At 42.1% G+C, this 11,031-nt stretch overlaps 1 protein-coding gene across 1 annotated transcript in view; it reads right to left on the minus strand.

The window, feature by feature from the left end:
• The window catches only part of Gbeta13F (guanine nucleotide-binding protein subunit beta-1), a 51,854-nt gene extending 40,849 nt beyond the window's left edge, over window positions 1–11,005 (minus strand). Inside the window, exon 1 of the mRNA XM_019050960.2 lies at window positions 10,726–11,005. The gene's annotated coding sequence lies outside the window, so the exon portion shown is untranslated. The remainder of the gene's footprint in view (window positions 1–10,725) is intronic.
• Between the last annotated feature and the right edge of the window lie 26 nt (window positions 11,006–11,031).

Raw genomic sequence — 11,031 nt, forward strand, 5'->3', positions numbered from 1 at the left:
CCCCCCCCCCCACCTCACCCCAACGCGGCTTTCTCGTTTTAATCAACACGCATATTCACGCGAACGCATAGCCCTCGCCCCTCCAGCCCTCGTTAAGTTTTCAAAGCTCGACGCTGGAACACGTCACCATGACCCGAGAGCGAATTCACCGGGAGAAACAAACGGATAAAACTGAGGGCCGTGCTTATTCATGGTTCTTCCTTACCTTACGGAGCACCCGTCCTTTGGAAGCCTCATATCGTTGACATTGTGATAAAGGGGGGTGTGAGGAAATCCTCAGCATCATTATCATATAAAGTGACACTTTTGGCGAATCTCGAGTGAAATTCATTTTTAGAACTTTGGATTCAGATCCTTGCACGGGAGTGCAAAAAATTACCTCTGCGAAAAAACAAATACACAAAAAACAGGGACAGGAGGAAATTGGCAGATCGTAAAAATGTTAGGGAAAGTTACTCCGTACCTTTCTTAAAGTTTGTCATAATAGTGGCATTTTCTTGCTTTTTTTTCTTTTTTTTTAGTAACAAGTCGTTATAATCCCTTAGAATTTTTATAGAAACCATGAAAAAAAAACAAGGGAAAATCAGGGATGTTCATGTTTAGAATATCTGGAAAGCCAGAGAATGTTTCTTCAAGAAAACTTGTCACAGTATACTGACAGCGATGATGACGATAAGTCGTAATTCCGCTAGTTTTTCCTGAATGCGGTCCAGCATGTTACTCTATTTGGCAATACTGCCACTTACGAGAGGTAGGGGGTGATTGATAGGATGCGATGTTTACAGATTTCCACGTAAATTCATTGAAAACATTCAGAGGAAAGTAAGGTGCGAAATTGCCGAAAAAGTCAGGCAAGTGATTGTCGCGTGAATAGTCTACGCTTGTATTCCATGTATTCACTCATTCATTTCTTTTTTTTTATTCCATTAAATACTTAAACCACCCTCTCTTGGAGCAGCGATGGCGTGCGAATGCAATGAGTAAAACACTTAGTTAGCATAAGCAGAATAAATTAAAGGCGCTCCGTCTTTTTCAATGGCCAGGTTTGGATGCAACTATTCGTGTTCTCCGGATGTGCGTATTGCATACCAAAAAAATTGCAGGCGCTCTGGTATTCTGAGGAACAACTTATGGCTACGGTTGTTGGTTTTCACGGGTTTGCTACGTTGCATTTACAAGCATGTTTACCATGAAATCCTCGAAATTTGTATGTGTCGTGTAGCATCATGGCACCGTTGTCAAATGGTGCAAAAAGTGGAAATGTTATCGGTAGTAACTTGCGGCGTTAAATCCGCGATGACTTTGTGGAAATGTTTTTTGGTGGAAAATTTGCACCATTTGGCAACACCATGGTGCTGCACGACTCGTCCAAATTTCGAGAGTTTTATGTTAAACACGATTATAAATGCAACTTGGCAAACCTTCGAAAACTAACAACCGCAGCCGTAAGTTGTTCCTTGGAAAACCAGAGCGCCTGCAATTTTTCGGTATGCAATACGGACATCCGGAGAAAACGAATAGTTGTATTCAGACCTGGTCATTGAAACAGTCGGAGCGCTTTTCATTTTTTCAGCTTATAATAACAAAGAGTGTCCCTCATTGCATTCACACGTTATCGCTGTATGCGGAAAGGGCGGTTTGAGTATTAAATCAAATTGAGAAAAAGAAAAAAATGAATGCATAGAATAGAAGGGAGACTATTCATACGACAATTACTCGCCTGCTTTTTTCGGCAAATACATACTTCAGCTTCTTCTGAAACTTTTACTTCAATTTACCTACGTGGAAACCTGTAAAAATCGTATCCTACTACGTTGCCAAGAAGAGCAACATGCTGCACCGCTTCCTCAAAAAACGAGCGGGATTAAGATCTATCGTGATCATCGCTGTCAGTATATGGTGACAAGTTTTCTTGAACGTAAACATTCTGACTTTCCGGATATTTTGAACATAAAAATCCCCGACTTTACCCCGCCTTTTTAGTGTTTTCTTTGCATACTTAAGTAGTTATTTTCAGGGTTCTCTTTGCATACTTGGTTTAAAAATAGTTCTGATCACAAACATCTCAGAGGGGTATGTATCTTCAAAGTGAAAATAGGCATTTTTTTGGCTGGAGGAAAAACTTTCCGCAGCAAAATTCCCTAACTTTTCCAGACTTATCAGGGTTTGGTATAATTCCTTGAGTATATTTTGTACTTTAAATATTGTGAAGGAGCCGATCATTCTAATCCCTTACAAGAATCTATGTCCCAGGTTTTTCGGTGTACTTTATATTCGTTAAAACTGTCTTTAAATGAAGCTAATTATTCAAGGCTCCCTTAACCTACCTTCAATCAGTCAGTACACTTATTATGAGGCCTTCCTAAGGAAAGGAGCTGTTTGGGAAATAAATGGGATTGCAAGTTTAAGTCTGACCTGCGGGCTGATTGTTGGAATCGATAGGCATAGATATAGACAAATAAGACAAAGCGGATATGTTCGGGTGGTTGCGATGGACGAAGGGGGTAGGTAATTGACTAACGAACGGCAACCCACGAGAGGCCCTATAGTTAGTCTAGCATTATCCCCTTAGTCGCAGGAACCACTAATGGGTGGAATGTCAACCAATAGGATCGCTCCATACTCCCTATGTCTTCTTTGTCTACCGCTATATCTATCAATTTCAACAATTAGCCCGCTGTATACATTAGCTCCGATTGAGCTAAGGCACCCACCCGTATCAAACTCTTGGTGGATAAAATAAGTAAGTGATTATAAAATAATCGAAGGAGCTGAGTTTAGGCTGACAAGTGAGTTAAGCCGCGCGCAGCGTTGGGCGGTGGACTCCTTTCTGGGAGGCATCTAGGTGGCTCATATTTGAAATCGCCTTTCTCCTGCCCAAAAACGTGATTTGTGGCGTTGACTTTCTTCGCAAAATATGTCACCCTCGAGGCAGACTAAGGAATCGCGAACGAATTCCCTGCGATGTTTGACGGTGCTGCAGAGGAATACCGGCTTGAGCAGCTATCATTTCTAAAGATAATCCCTCGTGTCAATATTTCGGGAAAGATCTGCCTTGCACATCCGAAATAATGAGCCCCGGACTTGAGAAAAGCTCTTTGCACTAGAAAAAAAAAACACATTGGATCTAGAGTCCAGACTCTTAAAAACATCGACAAGAAAAAATACTCTTGATTCAATCATAATCTAGCTTAAATCAAGAACCAAGCCTCTTAATTTAAGCGGATTCCGTTTTGATTGAAGCAAAAATCCGATTGAATCAAGAGTATTTTTTCTTGTCGATGTTTCCAAGAGTCTGGACTCTAGATCCAATGTGTTTTTTTCCCCCAGTGTGTGTTAATGGTCGAGTTGGACGACTCGATTCACGCTGCCTCCAGTTATCCGCGCCGGCTAAATTTCAGCATCCTTAGTTTAAAGAGTTTACGAGTCCCCGCGCTTCCCTGGTAAAAATTGGCAGTAGAATCTGTGTTCCAAAATACAATAGACCTACAGCCGGCTGTAAGATTTCCAATAGCTTCTAAAGCCGGCTACACAATTTCTTATAGCCTTTTATAGCCGATGGCGATTAAGCAACAGCCAGGCGATAAAGTGTATGCTAAACCTTACTGACTACGGATGCTAGGACTTAGTGAGTTTTTGGAATACTGCTCTCTTTTTGGGCCGTAGTATCTTGATTTATTTTGCGAGGAAAGCTCCGTACTTGGGATGGATGCCTGCCATTACTAATATATTAGAGCGCCTTCAGTTTTGTATGATACTGTACAATACCTCTGTTGTGAAATAGTTGCTTCAAGCGCCGTGGCAAGCGGGCATCCAGCGCGAAACACGCATTGGCGCCTACAAACCTAACAGGGATACTTCACGCGTTGCGCAATGCGTGAAGTATCCCTGTTAGGTTTGTAGGCGCCAGTGCGTCGCCGCTCCGCTTTGTATTAGGCTCTAATATTTAATCTGGCGGAGTCAGCGTTATTCAACTCATGATTTTGGAATGTTTGCACATCCTGTATGGATTATTCTCATTTTAATTGATGAAAAAAAATATGTATCAAAGGAAAATATAATTTGTGTTTTGTAAATATTAAGGTGGCTTCGTATCAAACTTAATGATTTCCAAAGCACACGAATTTCTACACAATTTCTTATAGCCTTTTACAAGCGATGGCGAAAAAGCAACAGCCAGGCGATTAAGTGTAAAGCCCGGCGATAGGAACTATAGCCCGGCTGCATAATTTTTTATCGCTTCGTATGGCCCGGCCGTATGATTTTCTCCGCATTCTACAGCCAGCTATATGATTTTCTGTAGCCTTCTTTAGCCGGCTATAAGAATTCCTATGGTATTTTGAAACGCAGCTCTTATCGCCAATTTTTACCAAGGTTGGTGGAATATTTGCAGAAGCCTCGTACTTTCTGGAGTAAAACCTCGCACTTTATTCCGTCGCAGTTGTCCTCTGCTGCTTGGATTTCCTGGTTCCTTGAAAATTCATCGATTTTCCTAACGAATTAAACCAGATGATTGAAAAGACGTAATTTCAAGTATATAGTTTCCTTGCAAAATCTGCTGTCTGAAGCATCAAACCCATTCTAGAAAGCACATGAGGGTAACTTGAACAATTTTTCCCTGACATTTTCGCCGTCTTCCCTGACATGTCCGGGTTTGCCCTGATTGTTTAAAGTTTCCTGGCATTTCCCGATGTTCCCTGATCGACGGAACTCTAAATCCTAACGGCGCACAGTAGACAGAGTCAATAGGGGAAGTCGGACAAAATCTGGAAACTTTGGAAGCTTATATTTTCGAAAATATGAATCAATAAAGTTCAAAAGTAGTTCCATTGGTATTTTCGTGACATTTGCTTTCAGAAACACCCTTTGAAATTGAATTTTTGACGAAATAAAGATACAAATTTGAACGTATTTCTGTCAAATGGAACTAAGCGCCATCAGGGGAGGAATGTAGAGGGGGGCTTGGATTGGCGGCGGAACCGGGCGTCGGGCTCATTCGTTCCTATACTCGCAATGCTTTTCCATGGCGCTTAGTTCCGTTTGACAGAGCGCGCTATCCGGCATTCTAAATTCCTTAAAAGGAACTCCAATTGGCGTTTAGTTCCGTTTGACAGAAATACGTCCATTTGAAATTTTAGTAAAAAATTTCGTGTCCGACCTCTGTGCGGATCGTACGAGCTCCGCCATCCGTTTTTCGGCCAGACTTTCCACGGGTTCCCAGGTTTTTCGGCCCGGCGGACATCCTGATGATGTTGGGGCTGGCTGGGCTCAGAATTAGGGATTTACCAAGACAGGACCCGGGAGCCGGGGGAGGGGTGGACGCGGTGGCGGCTTTAATAATTGAAAAGCAACTCGAGCCGAGCCGACGAGCGCGAGACCGGGCGGCCGGGCAACCTGTTCAACACGGCCGCGCGGCGCGGCGACCACCATGCGCCGCGCCGCGGCGGGAGCGCGAGCGCGAGCGGCTCCGCGGAATCAGATAAGCATGCGTCCCATCATCGACCACGTTCCGTGACGTCATCCGCGCCTCCTGCCGCCGTCGCGCGTCGCGCCCGGCTCCATCGCGATGCGTGGCGTGCATTGCGCGACCCGACCGCGCCACGCACGGCTCCCGTCCGCTCCGGCGTGCGTAAAACCTACTCCCGCGAGTAAGCGGGCTCGACACCCAGTCACAAGAGATTCGTCCAGATAACACATATCCGCACGAGACCGACTTACAGACTGTGTCGTTCGATATTCGATGCTTCCCTCCATAACGAATCTGCCGTCCTATTGCCGCGATCAGACGCTGAATTTAGCACCTGAATGTGGAAGTCAACAGTTATCGCCCGACGGCTGTAATTAAGCAAATTCGAGTTGTTCTCATCCAGATGTGTAACAAATCTACTCGAGTAGTTCAGACAAATTCAAAATTGGTCTGGTCTGGTTGGTCAAAAATGGTTGCCGAGAATCGTCGCTGAATTTCAGGCATCGGGCCGATGACTTCCACATTCAAGCCACATTCAGCTCCCACATTCAGCGTGTGATTGCGGTGTAAGGAAAAATGCCGTGCAGGGTGTCTACTTAAACAGGCTGGTCAAAAATAAGTACTTTTACAGTATTTGTTCAGTACGTTCTCAAGAAATTCAGTACCTCCTCCAACAGAGAAATTCCGTACTTTTTCAGTACCTCCATTTGACGAAATAAGAAAAATTTCAAAAATTTGAAATTGCAACAAAAATGACAAGAAATTTAAAAAAATTCCAGACCTTTTGGCGGAATTTCCACACTTTATGAGTACTTCCGGACCGCCCTTAAAAAATCAGTACTACTTCCGGACTTGTCGACACCCTGCCGTATGAACCTTCAGACGTTGCCCAGGGTGTCTACTAAAACAGGCTGGCTAATAATCGCTACTTTAACTGTACTTTTTCAGTATATTCCCAAGAAATTCTAAACCTTCTCAACGGAAAACTTCAGTACTTTTTCAGTACCTTCATTTGACGATATTCGAAAATTTTCAAAAATTCAAATTTCTCTAAATTCAGGACAAGAGAAGGACTAAGACTCATCCAACTTCAGATTTGGACGTATTTATGCTCAAAGGAACTATGTCGAACGCAAAAATTATGCACATAGTTCCTTTTAGCACGAATACGTTCATTTGTTTGTTGGCTTTTCCAAAAACAATCGAATACTCGTAAAACTTGCCTACTTACTCCTAATTTTGCTAATTTTCAAAAAGCTAAGCCGGGCACTTTGGAATCAAATAAATGAACAACTGAAATACCTGGGAGGAGTTAAGAAAACAATATTAGCACACAGCCACAGTGAGTCTTACTTAAGTAACAGTTGACCAATACAGTGCAAGCTCAGTTTATTAAAAAGTTATGAAATTAGGTATAACATTAAATGAAAACGATGTAGCCTGAAGCTTTCCGAATTCACTTTTTCATCTTCAAGGAGTTCAAGATAACGGTTCCGTATAATACAGAGAAATATCGTTCATAATAACCAGGGCCGGATTAAGGGGGTGGCCACATGGGCCGCGGCCCATGACGGCAAAATTAGGGGGCGGAAAATTTTGCAATTTTTTAAATGCAGGTACAAAAAAATCGGATTCAGAAAAAAATTACAAACAAGGAGAGGTGACAAAATCTCTCATTTCCTGAGGGTTCATTAATTTATAATTTTGTCGTACTTATTTCGGCGATACAAAAGACTACGAAGACTTTAATTAGTTGAGTTAAGAGAGAAACCAAACACGTAATTTGGCCTGGAGCGGCGCGGCGCAAAGAGAAATGACGACGAGGACTTGAGATGAAAAGGAGAAGCCCTCGACGCGGCAGTCGGCATGTAACACATATAGCGCCTACGAGACTGCATGAATACTTCACGTATTGCGTCAAACACAGTACGGTCAACAGCGGTCGGTCAGGTCGGCGCGGCGTGAAACGCACAGTGCCTACAAGACTACATGAATACTTCACGCATTGCGCCAAACAGTGTGGTCAGCGCGGCACGGCGGCGGAGGTTAAAATTATTAAACCACATTTATGTTTGTTCTTTCTTAATTTTTTAGTTCATTTCTTACAAATGAAAGGCCTTGTCCCCACAGAGATAGGTTTACGGAACTGAACTTTCGCGCGAAGTTCCGTGAACTTTTGCTAGTAGTGTTGACAGGGCTTACGCAAAAAATGTACCTACTGCTGTTGTAATTCATAATTTACCATGTAACAGCTACTCAGTCTTATAAGTTATACAATGAAACTATCACCCTGAGGATGGACTAATGAATCTGAAAAATTTCTCAGTTCCTACGTTTTTATGTGATAATCAATATAATTCCATAATTTTAGAATAAAATCAACTTCCAGGAAATTGCCTGCTTTTACATTGTTCCCTACAAATTGAAAATGCTACAGCAAACTGTGTTTACGTGATATGAGAGTAGGCGGGTCCTTAGGATTTACCCTTGAGTAATATTTTTCACCAAAAAATTATCCATTTAGGTATATTTTAAAATTCAGGTGCAATCAACGGTGAAGCGAAAGAAAAAATAATAATTACTGGCAGTACGTATTAAGGTGCATCAACTAAATTCCTAATCAACCACCCTGTAGGGGTAAAGTTATGTAGTTGTGCTAAATTTCTTCATACAATCTACAAGATGAGCGCAAGTTTCATGCAATAAACCAATTATCAGACATCAATAGAACTTCAGGAAACCCAAATCTCTTCCTCCTCCTTTTCCCATCCGTACCTTCTTTCTATTTTTCTTCCTTCCTTCTGGGTGGAACCCCCCCCCCCCCCCCCGGGGGGAGGAGGAGGCGTACGCCTTCCCTGGATCCGTCTGAGTATGCCTTAAAGTTGGCAGAAGCATTACTAGGGGAGGAATGGAGGAAATGTCCACAGTATTTATAAAGTTAAGTTGGAATCGATTATGAGGGATTTCATTGGTTTGGGGGCGTATAAAGGGATGTTTTGAAGTTCCCTCTTTCTCCCTGCAAGAAAATTTTGTCTCGTTCGAACACATACGCCGCCCCCCTTAGCAGCTGAAATGACGTCAGTAAGAACTTGAAAAAGATGCCGCGCCGTTGATGATCAGTGTCCAAAAAATTGAAGAAATTTGGGTTCCCTAAATTGATGGAGTGTCTAGACTTGGGTAAAGTGTGATAAAATGTTTGACTGATGGCCTGCCAAGAGGTGGTTGTGGTGTAAACTTTGCACCATTATTGGAATGCCCCCAACAGCTCGATTCCTGACAGTTTCTTAAGTTTTAAGTCAGTGAAACCTTCGGGGCTGATGATGGGGCTAACAGACAGAATAAGTCTAAGTATTTGGGAGGACTACTAGAAGTGACTGGGGGAGAGAAAAATGTGCTCCTTGGGACAAAACCATAGCCAACCAATCACGCGTAGGCTTGTTGTCTCACCACCCGTGACGTCAGCAAGACTATATAAGCGTGGGTTGCCCTAAAATCTAGGTCCTTTTTCCATCTTCGACCCGTACTGGTGCGTAGTGCCCTTTTTCGCCCTTTTGGCACATTTCAAAGGGACTATTCTTAAATCTTGTAAATCTGTAATTCTCTCTCTTTCGGTCAGTATAATCTCTCTAAATTTCCATCTCAAAATTTTGTATCTTTATTTCCATCACCAGTAGTAGTTCGTTGGATCTACTTTATCAAAACCCAACTGGTGCTGAATGGTTCTCTCAACGCTCCTTTTGACACATGGTCAAGAACAATTTTCACGCTTAAAATCATAATCAAACTGGGACAAAATTGATAATCTGGAGTTTCAAATTTAGAACTTAAAGTTTGTGGAAAAATTTGCTCTCATTATTTGAGGTCAAAATAGAGGAGCCGAAACGAGACAGCAGTGGGGACTAATAACCTTGTCACTACTGCCCTTAGTACACCATTTGATTGATAGGGGAAAAAATTCAACAAGTGGATTTAACATTGAACAATGTTAAGTAGAATAAAAAGAGCACTCAAGGACCAGATGTACAAACAGCCAATTACAGTTATTCGAATTCGGAGCTTGCCAAGCATAACGACGGTGAAACTGCCAGACCGCTAATCTCGGTTTGTGACGCATCAGACTTCCGATCATACATTATTTTTAAGATGAAAAACTACTCAACGTCAATGCTTGAAAACTGCTGTGATTTTTATTCTCAGTGGGAAGAAAAAGCTGTACAAACTTCAAGGAACGATATTGGTTTGTTCTCCTGGTCACAAAAATAAAATGAGAGCTGAGATTTTTAAACACCGCAATCAAGATACGAGGTTTGGTAGTTTCACCGCTGATATGTGTTGCTTTCACTGAGAATGCGAGAAATTTGCGAACATTGGCCTTCAAATTGAAGAGTGATGACCATGCAAACTGTGCAGAGTGTCTATAAAGCTGAGAAGAACTAAATAAAGCAATACTCAAAAAAACTAATCAAACAAGGGTGCTTAAAGACTTTGACTGAATGACTAAGGTCAGAATCGAAAGCGAGATGAAAAACATTTACCACGAGGCTAGCCTCAAGGATAAGTAACCTACTGAGGAATTTAACTGACACAAGAGACAGTCCAATAAAAAATCAGAAGATACTGCCAAGAGCTGGTTGCTTGAGAAAGTCTCAAAATCACAACGAGAATTCTATGAAATGATTGGGAAGCGGGATGAAGACGGAGTTCTAGTTACATGTTACACAGCTGAGCAATGAGGAGAGGGTGGCAGAGTAGAAAGAGAGGTTATGTTCTCAGCAAACTACACAAAACGAAGCCTACTCAAATAAGTAAAAGTATTAAGCAAGACGACTTGACAAAAATGGAAACCCCGAGCCGATCTGAATCGTTCCTTGGTTTGAAGTATAAACTTGGATAAAAGTAAACAACAGAGATAACATACTCTCAATGCCTGGCCCGAAGACAACCTTCAACTCGATTTGCTGAACTTATAGACGAGTGAATCTGGAGAGATCAGACACTGCTCGAGAAAAATCTGATGAAGAGGAATGAATCAAGAGACAAAAGCAAACAGAATAATGCTATAAAATTAAACACGGTAAACTCATTAAAAATACAGTATCACTTGAGGATCATTACATTCAACTGACCAGTTGGTGTGAGGCATTTCACGACTTTGACCTGATTCGGAGGAATTGAGACGAAGCCCGCTGTAATTCTGCGGAACACAATAGCTTAAAAATTAAGGTGCATGCATATAAACGTAATTAGTCAACAATTACCTTCTTATCCTTAGAAATTGTTAATCCAGCCAGCTCTTTGGCAGTCGGTTGCACAGATTATAATCACAAATCACTCCGGACACAGAATTTAATTAATCTAGGTTCTAGGATTGAACTAGAATACATTCACATTCACGGGGGTGGTTGAATCACTAGGGTCACGTATGCATACAAATAATTTGTTGAATATATTCTAAATGTGATAAAATATTATCAAATTCGGTTGGCGGTTGACTACGCCTAGCGCTGCGGAGCTCAAGCCTAGGGTGCGGCTTCCGTCTTTTGAACTTTGCGAACCCCGTAGAC

The sequence above is a fragment of the Bemisia tabaci genome, chromosome 1, assembly GCF_918797505.1.
Source record: "Bemisia tabaci chromosome 1, PGI_BMITA_v3".
In the NCBI taxonomy this organism is placed as follows: domain Eukaryota; kingdom Metazoa; phylum Arthropoda; class Insecta; order Hemiptera; family Aleyrodidae; genus Bemisia; species Bemisia tabaci.